Source organism: Myxine glutinosa, chromosome 14 (genome assembly GCF_964187855.1).
Source record: "Myxine glutinosa chromosome 14, kmMyxGlut1.1, whole genome shotgun sequence".
NCBI classification, from domain to species: Eukaryota; Metazoa; Chordata; class Myxini; order Myxiniformes; family Myxinidae; genus Myxine; species Myxine glutinosa.
The window spans coordinates 39,054,602-39,067,700 of NC_136274.1; positions in this window are offsets into that span (position 1 = coordinate 39,054,602).

Here is a 13,099-nt window from a genome sequence, read left to right on the forward strand (position 1 = left end):
TTAAGGGATACACTAGGTGGTTTGCCATTGCCTTCCCAGCGTTGTCCGTGCTCCATCCTTCTTTTTAATGCTGAGTGTCAAACAAGGAAGCAGCTCGTACCATTTTGAAAGTCTTTGGTTTGACTTGGCTGAGATTTCAACCGCGAAACTGAACAATTTTCATCTGAAAATGTCCGCTGACCCGTCAGCTGGAGAGTCCTCTGGTGCGGACGTTCAGAATTTACAACCAGCACCGAAGATTCAAAGAGGTATGTATGCAGGAGGGTACCTTAATATACGCACCTTTGCTGTCAGGGGTGGCTTGCCGCCTTGGCCTCACCTAACTGTCCCGTGTAGTACACAATAAAAATTATGATCGAATGTGGTTTATGTATTACATATGCATTGCGATGCTTTATCTGCCCCCTATACCTGACCGGCTTATCTCTTGCTTTGTTTGGTAAATATGTGTAAAATCAGCCACGTCGATGTGGACTTGTAATGTGGGTAAAAGTTTTCATTGTTTCAATCTCCCAGCCAATCAAATGAGGCGGTCTCAAAGACGTTTCAAATTTTTAAGTTCACCTTTGTAACTCTTGAGACTGAGTTTATGGTCGTTAAATGAAATTGTGAGTTTTATTGGTGTTAGATTTGCAAATTATAACCGGTGTTGGGAAGAAGAAAGAATCACATGTTGGTCCTTCAGGAGGTTGTGCGAACGAGATACAATAGTCCAAGAAATGTCAACGTTTTGTATATTTTCCAAAATGTAAGTATTGGTACGGTTGTCGGATTCGGATCAGAGTCTGGATACGAATCCTGATTCCAATGTTACGGTGGACCATTAGTGGACACGGTCAAATCTTCCACCTGGATGATGTCCAATTTAGTGACGGATAGTCCTCGGAGGCCGTAATCCGGCGGGAAAGCCAATCAGATATTTTCTTCTTGGAAATGTCAATACCGGGTGTTATATAATCATATAATGTCATAATCATATTGGCACATGACACTTAAGCCGACGATCCGCAGATAACTCCGAGGCATGATGAATTGCTAAGCAACCACAGACGCCATCCGATATGCTCAATTTTGGCAGGGTCCTGCGTCTAATTCCGCTTTACCTTTCCAACAAATTAATCACCCCAGATAAGGCCTGTGATTTACAAGCAGACAATGTCACACAAGAAAGATCTTACCCCTCACAAATAATCCCTCTTAGCCAGTCAACTTATCATGATTCTACACACAGCAAGCTCCTCAATGATTCCGGAGAAAAAACGAGATTGGTAAGAGAGAGAGCCAGACTAAGGGGGGTCCTCCAACAACCCTGGATTCCCTCCCGATTGTCCCCATCCCGTGCCGGGTGTTCTCGGGCCTCGTTGCCTCTGCCTCTGACCCTCCACCCCCGCCCCCAGGGGGGACTGGAGACGTGAGGACCCAGGCCACTGTGCAGCTCGGCATTCCCCCCGCTGTAATTGTAAATGCGACCCACAAAGGATGCAGCCGGAACCCACAAGGGCCCCGGCTTACAAGCCTGTCGACGTCTCTGCAGCTCACAAAGGTTGCGACCCGGCCTCAAACCTGAAGCTGTGGAGAGCCACCATTTGGGGGAAAGGGCAGAGGAAGAGGAAGAAGAAGACTGGACACGTTCACGGCCCTTAGCTCAGCCGATTCATGCCGACGGGCTTACGTTGGTCCCAACGTGAAAAAGGGGAGGTGGAGAAAGACGAGGAGGACAGAGGGTGTGGTGCACAGTTTGGGGAGAGTGTTACGGGGTCCTCACCGATCTCGTGGTCTCGGTAAACCTCCGAACCACGAGAGGAACCCCGGCAGAAAAATATATTACCCTGTGTTGAAAATCAATCGTGAAACCACACCAATGATTATAAATGAACAAACTTGTATTATAAATCACACCCAGGTAATACGGTACAGCAAATGGCCATTCAGAGTGCACTCCATATATATCTTATACAAAGTCAAGTGACTCACGGCTCTGCCAGCAAATGAACGGACACTCCTCAATGTCTCTGACTTTTCCCAAGGCGAATGGGATTCACTCCAGCGGTCGATGGAACGAAATCCGGTCGAAGCCCGAATCTCGCTCTCCAGTCGATATCCGAAGCGTGTACAGTGGGCAAGGGTGCTCTTCCCGCCAAACTGTACAACGGCGCCCTCCAGAGGTGCACCTTCACCGCTCCCTCAGCAAACCGCAACGTAATTGGAGACGAAGCAGTCGCACCCCCTCATGCCCGACAGACCGTAGGATGTTGAAGATGACGATGACACGAAGCGAACGTTCACCGGTGTCCGAAGCACGGGGTTCAAAAATGGCTGACGGCTCTGGCTTGAGCCGATGCGACAAGGCAAGGATTCGTCGGAATCTCAGCGCCCCAAATCTGTCTACGCAGATTTCTCCACTCAAGCGAATATTCTTATCGCCGGATGTCCCTTCCAGGAACTCAAAATCCCCTCGCGGCTGTCGGTAAACCTGGTTTGTTGCGGAGCGCTGACGTCACCGTCTTCTCTGACTTTGTGCGCGCTGATTCTTCCTCTTCACCGCATTGTCTTCTCCTTCGGTTTCCTGTTTCACTTACAGTTATCCTTTTTTACTTTTGATAACCGTTCGTGAATAATAAACCTTGTGAAACTAATAACAATACATAATATCAGAAACATGTCCAGTGGGTGAAAACCACAATAACGGAAGTCACGAATCCGTAACACTTCCTCCCCTCAAGAAAGAAAGTTTGAACACAGCGAAAACTTTCTTTGCATGCAAACTTTTTTTTAAAACAAAAGTAAATTCACAATCCAAATCATCAATTCCCCTGGGCAACAATTATCAACATCTCAAAAATAAAGCAACAAAATTTCACACAACCCACAGAGATTTCCAAAGTTAATTCACTCTGGACAAAGCATCAGCAACGACATTGTCCCTGCCCTTTACATGTTCAATTTCCCGTTGGACTCCTGCAAAGCCAAACTCCATCTCATTACCCTCTGACTTTTACTGTCAGTTTCTTGTAAATGAAGGTTAAGGGATTGATCAAAGATCCAAAATCCAGCAAATCGATAGCACTTTTTCCCAGAGGCCGAGATGAAAACCAGGTTCCATGGTGGTTGGGTGGTGAGGCCTGGAAGTATTCACTACATGGACGCCTTTAGGAACGTGGAGTTCACGGTTAGTCCGTGCAGGAAAGTTCACTACATGGACGCCTTTAGGAACATGGCGTTCACGGTTAATCCATGCAGGAATTTTGGCTCGGCTGCTCCGCAGCATTCAGTGCTTCAACTCTTTCTAACTTTCGTAATAATCCTGGTTGGACCGCTTGTCACGGTAGTCAGGTGAATAGCAGTCTCCTTCTCAGCCGCTACCCTGATACTCATTCCTTCGGGAGCTGCCGTAACTCTGGGAGCCCCCATAGTAATATCGGCTGCGGCCACCACCAAAACTACTGCCAAGTTGTCCTCTTCTGTAGACCCCTCGACGCCTACGAAATGCCTTCCCTACTGTTATGGTCCGACCCTCCAACTTCTTGCTATTCAGATCCTTTTCTGCATCTCTGGCGTCCTTTGAGTTTTCAAACGTGACAAAGCCAACCCCTCTTGACTTTTGTGTCTCCCTGTCTTTTATCAGCATTACTTCCAAAAGTGGTCCATAGTTGCTGAAGGCAGACTCCAAAACATCTTCCTTTGTTTTGAAGTTCAGTCCACCTACAAATAACTTGCTAAACTTGTGCCATCCCTAACTGGTGTGGTGTTATTTTCCTTACTGGGCTTTTTAACAACCATCGGGTTACCATAAACTTGACCACTGGCCAAATCATTCCCGATAACAACCGATACTCCCTCTACAGGAAGCGTGGCTTGTAAACCGACGGTGACCGGTCCTGACACCAAATCGGACTCCAAATGGATGACATGAAGTGGAGCACTAACACAGCCATCAATCCCCTGTAAACGAACACTATCCCCAGTTGCCGTCTCCTCGGACCATGGCAAGATGCCTTCAAGCATTAAAGATTGATGTGCTCCTGTGTCCCTCAATATCCTAACCGGTCTCCGGTTAGTCGAGGCTCCATCCAGTGACACAAACCCCTCTGAAATAAATGGTTGGTAACACTTTTGAGGGCGATTTCTCACAATGGCCATCGCATTTGGAGTCGTACTAGTCGAACTCCACTCCTGATTTTCCTTTCCCAGAGCATAACAGTTGGACATCCAGTGTCCAGGTTTATGGCAAAAAGTGCAAGTAGGCCCGGAGGAGAACCTCGTGGTCTGCCAAGGCATGGGGGAGGCGGTCTGCCTCGAGCCCCCCGGACGATAGGTCTGTCTTGGAACCGCAGTCTTCTGATTTCTAGAAGTCGTGGTGTCAGAGTGGTCCACATTTTCATCTCGAGGCCGCCCCCCTGAATCTTCGTTCTCCGCCCCAGATGTATCACAACTCTCCGTACAATCTCGAGGTGGGAAGTTAGGTTTATGGAACCTCATCCTGTGTGTTAAAGCATTGTAATCTGCCATGGTTGCCGCCTCATACAACTTTGGTACTTTCCTTTCCTCCAAATGTACTTTAATGTCCTCATGGACACACTGTTGGAATTCCTCCACCAGGATCAATTATCGCAATAGTTCGAAGTCTTTCACGACTCCTTTTGAATCACACCACCTATCAAACATGGTTTCTTTCAATCTGGCAAACTCCACATGGGTCTCACTCTCCCTCCTCCTGGCATTCCGGAATTTTTGCTGGTAAGCTTCCGGGACCAATTCATAGGCTTTGAGAATGTGTTTCTTCAATACCTCGTAATCTGCACATTGGTCAATCGGTAAAGCCGAATAAATCTCTTGAGCTTTACCCACCAGAACATGCATATATCATGTTATATCAGGTTATTTGACCCAGCGAAATATCAGGTTATTCATGTTAGAACATGTTATATCAGGTCATTTAAAGGATCAGAACATGCTTGATATAACATGTTAGAGCAGATCATTGAAAGGATCAGACCGTGCATGACATAATAATATGTTAGATCAGGTCATTGAAAGGATCAGAACATGCTTGATATAACATGTTAGAGCAGATCATTGAAAGGATCAGACCGTGCATGACATAATAACATGTTAGATCAGGTCATTGAAAGGATCAGAACATGCTTGATATAACATGTTAGAGCAGATCATTGAAAGGATCAGACCGTGCATGACATAATATTATTTGCTCAGACCGTGCATGACCGGATCCGGATCAGACCGGATCAGACCGTGCATGACATTTGCTCACCAAACTCACCTCCTATGGTATTCAGGGAAATCTCCACTCATGGCTTGCGGATTTCCTCTCTGGTCGTAGGCAACGTGTGGCCCTGAATGGATTTCTATCATCTTCCCTTCCTGTTCTGGCTGGAGTTCCCCAAGGCAGTGTTCTGGGCCCTGTGCTATTTCTGGTCTTCATCAATGACCTCTCCGACTCTCTGGAAAATCCTCTCTATCTCTTTGCTGATGACTCCACTATCTGCCGCTCCATTCCTCATCCCTCAGATCGGCAGTCTGCAGCCTCCTCACTCTCTGCAGACCTGGACAAAATCACAGACTGGTCAAACAAGTGGAACATGTCTTTCAATCCTGACAAATCTCACACTCTCACTATGTCTCTCCGAAAGGACCGACTGGACAACCCTCCCATCTACTTTCTCAACAATCCTCTCCAAGAAGTTCTGTCGCTCAAGCTTTTGGGTCTCACTATCTGCCATGATCTTTATTGGGAAAACCACATTTCCAAGCTGGCCTCCAAAGCCAGTCGCCGACTGGGCATCCTCCGTCGTGCGAAGTCCTTCCTTGGCACACCTGAGCTCCTCACCACATACAAGGCTTTCATCCGCAGCTCAATGGAATACTGTTCCCCCCTCTGGGCCGGTGCTCCTGCCTCACACCTTGCTCGGCTTCACGCTGTTGAGGCCAAAGCTTTCAGAATCATTTAAATCTCCTGCGATGTAGTCAACTCCGAGGGCCTTTCACTCACTCACCGCAGGCAGGTTGGTGGTCTTTCTGTCTTCTACCGACTCCTCTCCGGCCTTGCTTCCCCAGCTCTCTCTGTGCTCTGTCCCCCCAATATTCCTTCAGGTCGCACAAGATCTGCCTGCAACCCTCTTATGGTTAAACTGCCAAAGTCTAGGCTCTCTGCTCACCTTCACTCTTTCATTCCCCTTTTCTCCCGCCTCTGGAACAAACTCCCCCACTCCCTTCAATCCCACTCCTCCCACCTCCCTCCAGGTCTTTAAAACAGCTGTTCACCACCATCTCTTATCTTCCCCCATCGAAAACCTTGATCTTTTCTACCCCCGGTAATTCACCCCAGAGTCCTTGCAGTGTTCATATGTTTTATTCCTCTCCCACCTCCCCCCAAGTCCTCCCGATGTCCCTGCTCTCAAATGTTGTGTTTGTGTCCTTCCCCCTCTCTCCCCATCTTGTCTGCCGCTCCCCTTGTTTTTTGTGTTTTGTGTGTCGGTTTGTCTTTTTATGTGATTAATGTTAGCTCTTTCACGAGCCTCGATCTTGTATACAAAAAAAAAAAAAAAAAAAAAAAAAAAAACACTTTGCACTTGTATGGACCAGGACTCCTCAGGCCAGTTTAACTGTCGAGCCACTTTCTCAAAGTGTGGAAAAAAAATTGGCTACCTCCTTTTCATTGAAGGGTGGGACCAGCCTCACATGTCTGCCAACATCCCAGGTGTTCTGACTAGGTGTCGAACCAGTCAGCAGGGATGATACCTCTCCCCGTTCTCTCATTAACTCCAGCTCCTTGACCTTAATTTCCTGCTGACGCGCCAATTCACGGTCCTTTAACTCCCTTTGGGCTCTTCTCTCCTCTGCTTCCAGTTCTCTTGCAGCTCTCCTTTCCTCTGCTTTTTTGTCTTCTAACCTTTCCTGGAGTTCTCTTTCCACTCTCCTTTCCTCTGTTTTTTTCTCTTCTAACCTTTCCTGGAGTTCTCTTTCCACTCTCCTTTCCTCTGTTTTTTTCTCTTCTAACCTTTCCTGGAGTTCTCTTTCCTGTACTTTTAACCTTTCCTGGAGTTCTCTTTCCACTCTCCTTTCCTCTGTTTTTTTTCTCCTCTAACCTTTCCTGGAGTTCTCGTTCCTGTGCTTTTTCCCTTTCCTGGCTCTGTAATTGCATCTCCAGTTTCCGGAGCTCCACATTTTCTTGCTCTTCTGGTAACCAATCCCAGGCTACCTCTTCCCATGCTTCTAATCCCACCATAGATTGTATCACCACTGTCTGGTCTGCAACTCTGCCTTCTTCATATTAGTTCGGACCTCCAAGCTAAAATGTTTGGCCAATTTCCAGAGGTCCGATTTTACTAACGCTCTGAACTGTGCTTCACTAGGGGTCACTGTAAACTTCTCTGCATCAAACTCCATAGTGACTACTGGTAACACCTGTTAACCTTCACACAAGAATTTTTTAACGAACAAAACAATTTTTTTTGTTGTTGTTGTTTGTTTTTGGAAAAAAATTTGGGAATGTTGGAAAAAGTTCCAAATTTGTGAATTCTGGGAATGTTAGGGAATTCTTTCCCGGACTAAATTTAGGAGTTTTTATATCCCGGACGCAGACCCAATTGCGAGCCCACGAATATCAATTGGACGAGCCCCCAATTTCTGTTACGGGGTCCTCACCGATCTCCTGGTCTCGGTAAACCTCCGAACCCCGAGAGGAACCCCGGCAGAAAAATATATTACCTCGTGTTGAAAACAATCGTGAAACCACACCAATGATTATAAATGAACAAACTTGTATTATAAATCACACCCAGGTAATACGGTACAGCAAATGGCCATTCAGAGTGCACTCCATATATATCTTATATAAAGTCAAGTGACTCACGGCTCTGCCAGCAAATGAACGGACACTCCTCAATGTCTCTATGACTTTTCCCAAGGCGAATGGGATTCACTCCAGCAGTCGATGGAACGAAATCTGGTCAAAGCCCGAATCTCGCTCTCCAGTCGATATCCGAAGCGTGTACAGTGGGCAAGGGTGCTCTTCCCGCCAAACTGTACAACGGCGCCCTCCAGAGGTGCACCTTCACCGCTCCCTCAGCAAACCGCAACGTAATTGGAGACGAAGCGGTCGCACCCCCTCATGCCCGACAGACCGTAGGATGTTGAAGATGACGATGACACGAAGCAAACGTTCACCGGTGTCCGAAGCATGGGGTTCAAAAATGGCTGACGGCTCTGGCTTGAGCCGATGCGACAAGGCAAAGATTCGTCGGAATCTCAGCGCCCCAAATCTGTCTACGCAGATTTCTCCACTCCAGCGAATATTCTCATCGCCGGATGTCCCTTCCAGGAACTCAAAATCCCCTCGCGGCTGTCGGTAAACCTGGCTTGTTGCGGAGCGCTGACGTCACCGTCTTCTCTGACTTTGTGCGCGCTGATTCTTCCTCTTCACCGCATTGTCTTCTCCTTCGGTTTCCTGTTTCACTTACAGTTATCCTTTTTAACTTTTGATAACCATTCGTGAATAATAAACCTTGTGAAACTAATAACAATACATAATATCAGAAACATGTCCAGTGGGTGAAAACCACAATAACGGAAGTCACGAATCCGTAACAAGAGGTTGCAGGTGAATGCTTGTAATGCGATAGAGTAGGGGTTTCCAAACCCAGGGTCACAATCCAAACTCGAAAACCCCTTCTATAAATCCCGTTTTTTTTTCGGAGAGTTTTCACATCAAAAGAGTTTTCTCCACAAAAGAGTTTTCTCCAAATATTTTTTATCGTAGGTACCAATACCATTTCTGTCACGACGCGAATGTTATTTCTAATTTTGGGTCATTTCCAAAAAAGTTTGGGAACCACTGCTCTCGAGGAAATTGTGACATGCGAGTCAGTAAGCCAACCCGAAGAATGAACGAGGGTGTATCATTGAGTACTCATCCAAGTGAATTAATTAGAGGTAGGAAAAGCCAGAGACAGAAAGTTTGTCGATGGTTTTGACCGGTGTGTCCAGGGAAACTCTGCGAACACTTCAGCTCTCCGCTGCACCGTGGTACCAGCCCGTTCGTTTTTGCAGGTTCAGCCTTGCAGATTCATCTTTGACTTCACTTTCCCCAGACGTGCGCAAGTCCTGTGTTCTTGAATCCTTCTGGCTTATAAAGTCCCTGGAAGATGTGGGGTTTCGGGACTGACCAGAATCGAGCTGCACTGTGGAGCGCTGCTTGAGCTTAGTGTGTGCTGTCTCCTTACTGGTCCGCTCGTCTCCTTACTGGTCCGCTCGTGCTACCATGCGACATTGGCCCAGCCCAGCTCGTGCTGTAGAGCTGATGCCCAGGCCCAGTGTTGGCTTGTCTTCTGGCGTAAGCATGTCAGCAATTGCTTGGATTTTGGGGTTGTCTGGAATCAGTCCCTCCGGAGTGATGATGTTGCCCATGTGCAGCGCTTTTGGGCACTCAGAACTGTACCTTGGTCCTGTTAAACTTCCCCTGTTGTTGGCGAGCTCCCTGCATGATCTTGTGCAAGCTTTGGTCATATTCTGCCAAAGTTTCAGTGGCAATGATCATGTCATCGGTACACCCATGACCTGTGTACCAGGAATGTCGCCGAAGGCTTCCTGGTTCTCCTTATGCATAATTTCACTGGACTCGCAGAATCTCATCATACCCCAGGTTGTGTTGAATGTACAACAGGTAGGAGGACTTCTCGGTCAGCCTCACATGCTGGTAGCCATCGACCATGTCAATCACTGTGAACACCTTCTGGTTGTTCAGCTGCCTCTGCATGTCGCTTGGTGTAGGCATTGCTATCTCTCTCGCATGATTGCACGGTTAAGCGGTTTTGGGTCGAGGCAGATTCTCATATGGCCATCTTTTTTTTTTTGTATACCAGCCATAAATGTTTTAATCGAATGCCTTATCTTAAAAATCTGAAATTGCATGCAAATGATCAATGACCCATTTGTATTGAAATGCTAAATTTATAACATCATCGGTCACATTGTTTGGCAGCCATATTGGATTTAACCTGAAGCCTTTGAAAAAACATCTTCTCCCAAACCACCAAAGCGATCGACTCGAAACTTTACGTGTCATCAACTAGGCATGGCGATTAAAAGTTGATCACGAAAATGTCATTGGTCATATGGTATGGCAGCCATATTGGATTGAAGGAGAATATTAAATAATTATATGTCAGAAACAGCTTACTTTATCGATAAGAAACTTTACAAATATCATCTAACGCCATTGCTGCATATAGTTGGAAAATGATGACGTCGTCGGTCACGTAGTTTGGCAGCCATCTTGGATAGAAAAACGAACCTACCCGATCAACAAGAAACTTCACAAACGTGACCACCCACTATGAATGGAGGGGAGGGAGAGGGGGTAGGGGGGGTTCGCTCCTCTCGGATTGCAAGTGCCCTTTAAAAAAAAAAAACTCGCCAGATTTTCTTTAACCTAGAGCTTAATATCATCCATGGCTGCAGAAAATGCGGTTAAAGATTGTTTATATGTTGAAACGAGAAGGGCACTCGGTAGAGCGTAAACCTCCACCAGGCTGAACAGTTTACGTTTTGTATCCCACAGATAAACCGGATATGGCTTCGAACCTGAACCAAAACCGAATCGGCTTGTTCTTATCACCTACCCAACTCATCCACCAAGTTTGGTCATAACTCGTCCATAACTTTTTTAAATATCATGTTATTTATCGCTTTTCGCCCGCTCTCTCAATGGTGACGAATCACGAAGAAAATTAAATAATTCTAGTATCCAAATCCATATTCAGATCTTCACCAAAATCGAATTGATTCGGTCATGTCACACACCCAACCTGTCCACCAAGTTTCATGTGTTTTATACCTCTCCCCCCCCCCCCCCTCCCCTTCCCACGCCTCCTGCCCCCAAGCCCTCTCCCTCCCACACTTCTCCCTGCTCTCCAATGTTGTGGTTGTGTGCTTCCCCTTCTCTCCCCATCTTGTCTTCCGCTCCCTCTTTTTGTATATTTTGTTTGTCTGGTTGATTTGTTTGTGAAATAAATGTTAGCTCTTTCACGAGCCTCGATTCAGTATACAAAAAAAAAAATTCAAATCTGTCCATAACTTTTTGAGATATCTTGCTATATGTTGGTTTCAGCCAACAATCACTCAATGGTGAAGAATCACTTAAAACATTCTCGTAGCCGGATCCGGATCCGGATCTTCACCAAAATCTAATCATTTCGTCCTTGTCCCTTGTCTCTGCCAAATTTCGTCCGTCCACAGATTTTTGAGATATCTTGTTCACAGACAGACAGACAGACAGATAGGGATGAAAACATATTCTCCATCCACCTTTGGTTGCAGTGGTAAAAACATGGGTTCATGGGAATAACAAGGCATCAGAATATCAAGGCATCAGAAAAACTTGCGAAACTCGGTGCGCTCCGTGCGCCTCATCACACGTCGTTTCAGAGGGATAGGCATCTTTGACCATTTCAGGGTCTTTTGGGTCTTCAGGGTCTTTTGGGTCTTCATGGTGTTTTGGGTCTTCATGGGCATTTGTGTCTTCAGGGTCTTTTGGATCCTCCGGGCCTTTTTTTTTTTTGGGGGGGATACAAAATCGAGGCTCGTGTAAGAGCTAACATTAATGAAAAAAACAAACAAACAAAAAAGCGGACACATACGACGAAATAAAGGAAGCGGGAGACAAGATGGGGAGAGAGGGAGAATCACACAAGTACAACATTTGAGAGCAGGGACATAGTGAGATCTGTGGGATGTGAAGGGCTTGGGGGGAGGAGGCGTGGGAATTGGGGGGTGGGGGGTGGGGGTGGGTGAGGTTTAAAACACATCGACACTGCGAGGACTTCCAGGAAAGAAGTCGGTATTTCAGAAAAGTGAATCTGGGGTGAATTAACAGGGGTAGAAAAGATCAAGGTTTTGGAAGGGGGGGGAAGATAAGAGATGATGGAGATTCCAATGATTCTGAAAGCTATGGTTTCAACAGCGTGAAGCCGAGCTCGGTGTGAGGCAGGAGCACCAGCCCAGAGGGGAGAGGAGTATTCCAATGAGCTGCGGATGAAAGCCTTGTATGTGGTGAGGAGCTCAGGTGTGCCAAGAAAGGACTTCGCACGACGGAGGATGCCCAGTCGGCGACTGGCTTTGGACGCCAGCTTGGAAATGTGTTTTTCCCAGGAAAGATCATGGCAGATTGTGAGACCCAAGTGATTGAGTGACAGAACTTCTTGGAGAGGATTGTTGAGAAAGTAGATTGGAGAGTTGTCCAGACGTTCTTTTCGGAGAGACATAGTAAGAGTGTGAGATTTGTCAGGATTGAAAGACATGTTCCACTTGTTTGACCAGGTTGTGATTTTGTCCAGGTCTGCAGAGAGTGGGGAGGCTGCAGACTGCCGATCTGAGGGATGAGGTGTGGAGCGGCAGAGAGTGGAGTCATCAGCAAAGAGATAGAGAGGATTTTCCAGAGAGTCGGAGAGATCATTGATGAAGACCAGAAAAAGCACAGGGCCCAGAACACTGCCTTGGGGAACTCCAACCTGAATAGGAAGAGGAGATGAGAGAAACACATTCAGGGCCACACGTTGACTACGACCAGAGAGGAAGTCCGCCAGCCATGCGTGGAGATTACCATGGATACCAAAGGAGGAGAGTTTGGTGAGCAGAGCGGGGTGCCAGACTGTGTCGAAGGCAAGTGATATGTCAAGGGAGACAGGTCTAATTTCCTGTTTGGCATTGAGGACCTCCATCCATTGTTGAGACAGCAGAAGCAGCATGTCCAGAGTAGAGTGACCTGGTCTGAAACCAAATTGATGATCGAGATCAAGCCATTGGAGAAGAGGAAGGATTTGATTTTTTTTTTTTTTTTTTTTTTTTTTTTTTTTTTTTTTTTTTGTATACAAGATCGAGGCTCGTGAAAGAGCGAACATTAATCACACAGAAAGACAAACAGACACATAAAACAAATAACATCGGGAGCGGTAGACAAGATGGGGAGAGAGGGGGAAGGACACAAACACAACATTTGAGAGCAGGGACCGAGAGACATGGAGACATCGAGAGATCTGTGGGAGGGAGAGGGCTTTGGGGGGGAGGCATGTGAAGGGGGGGA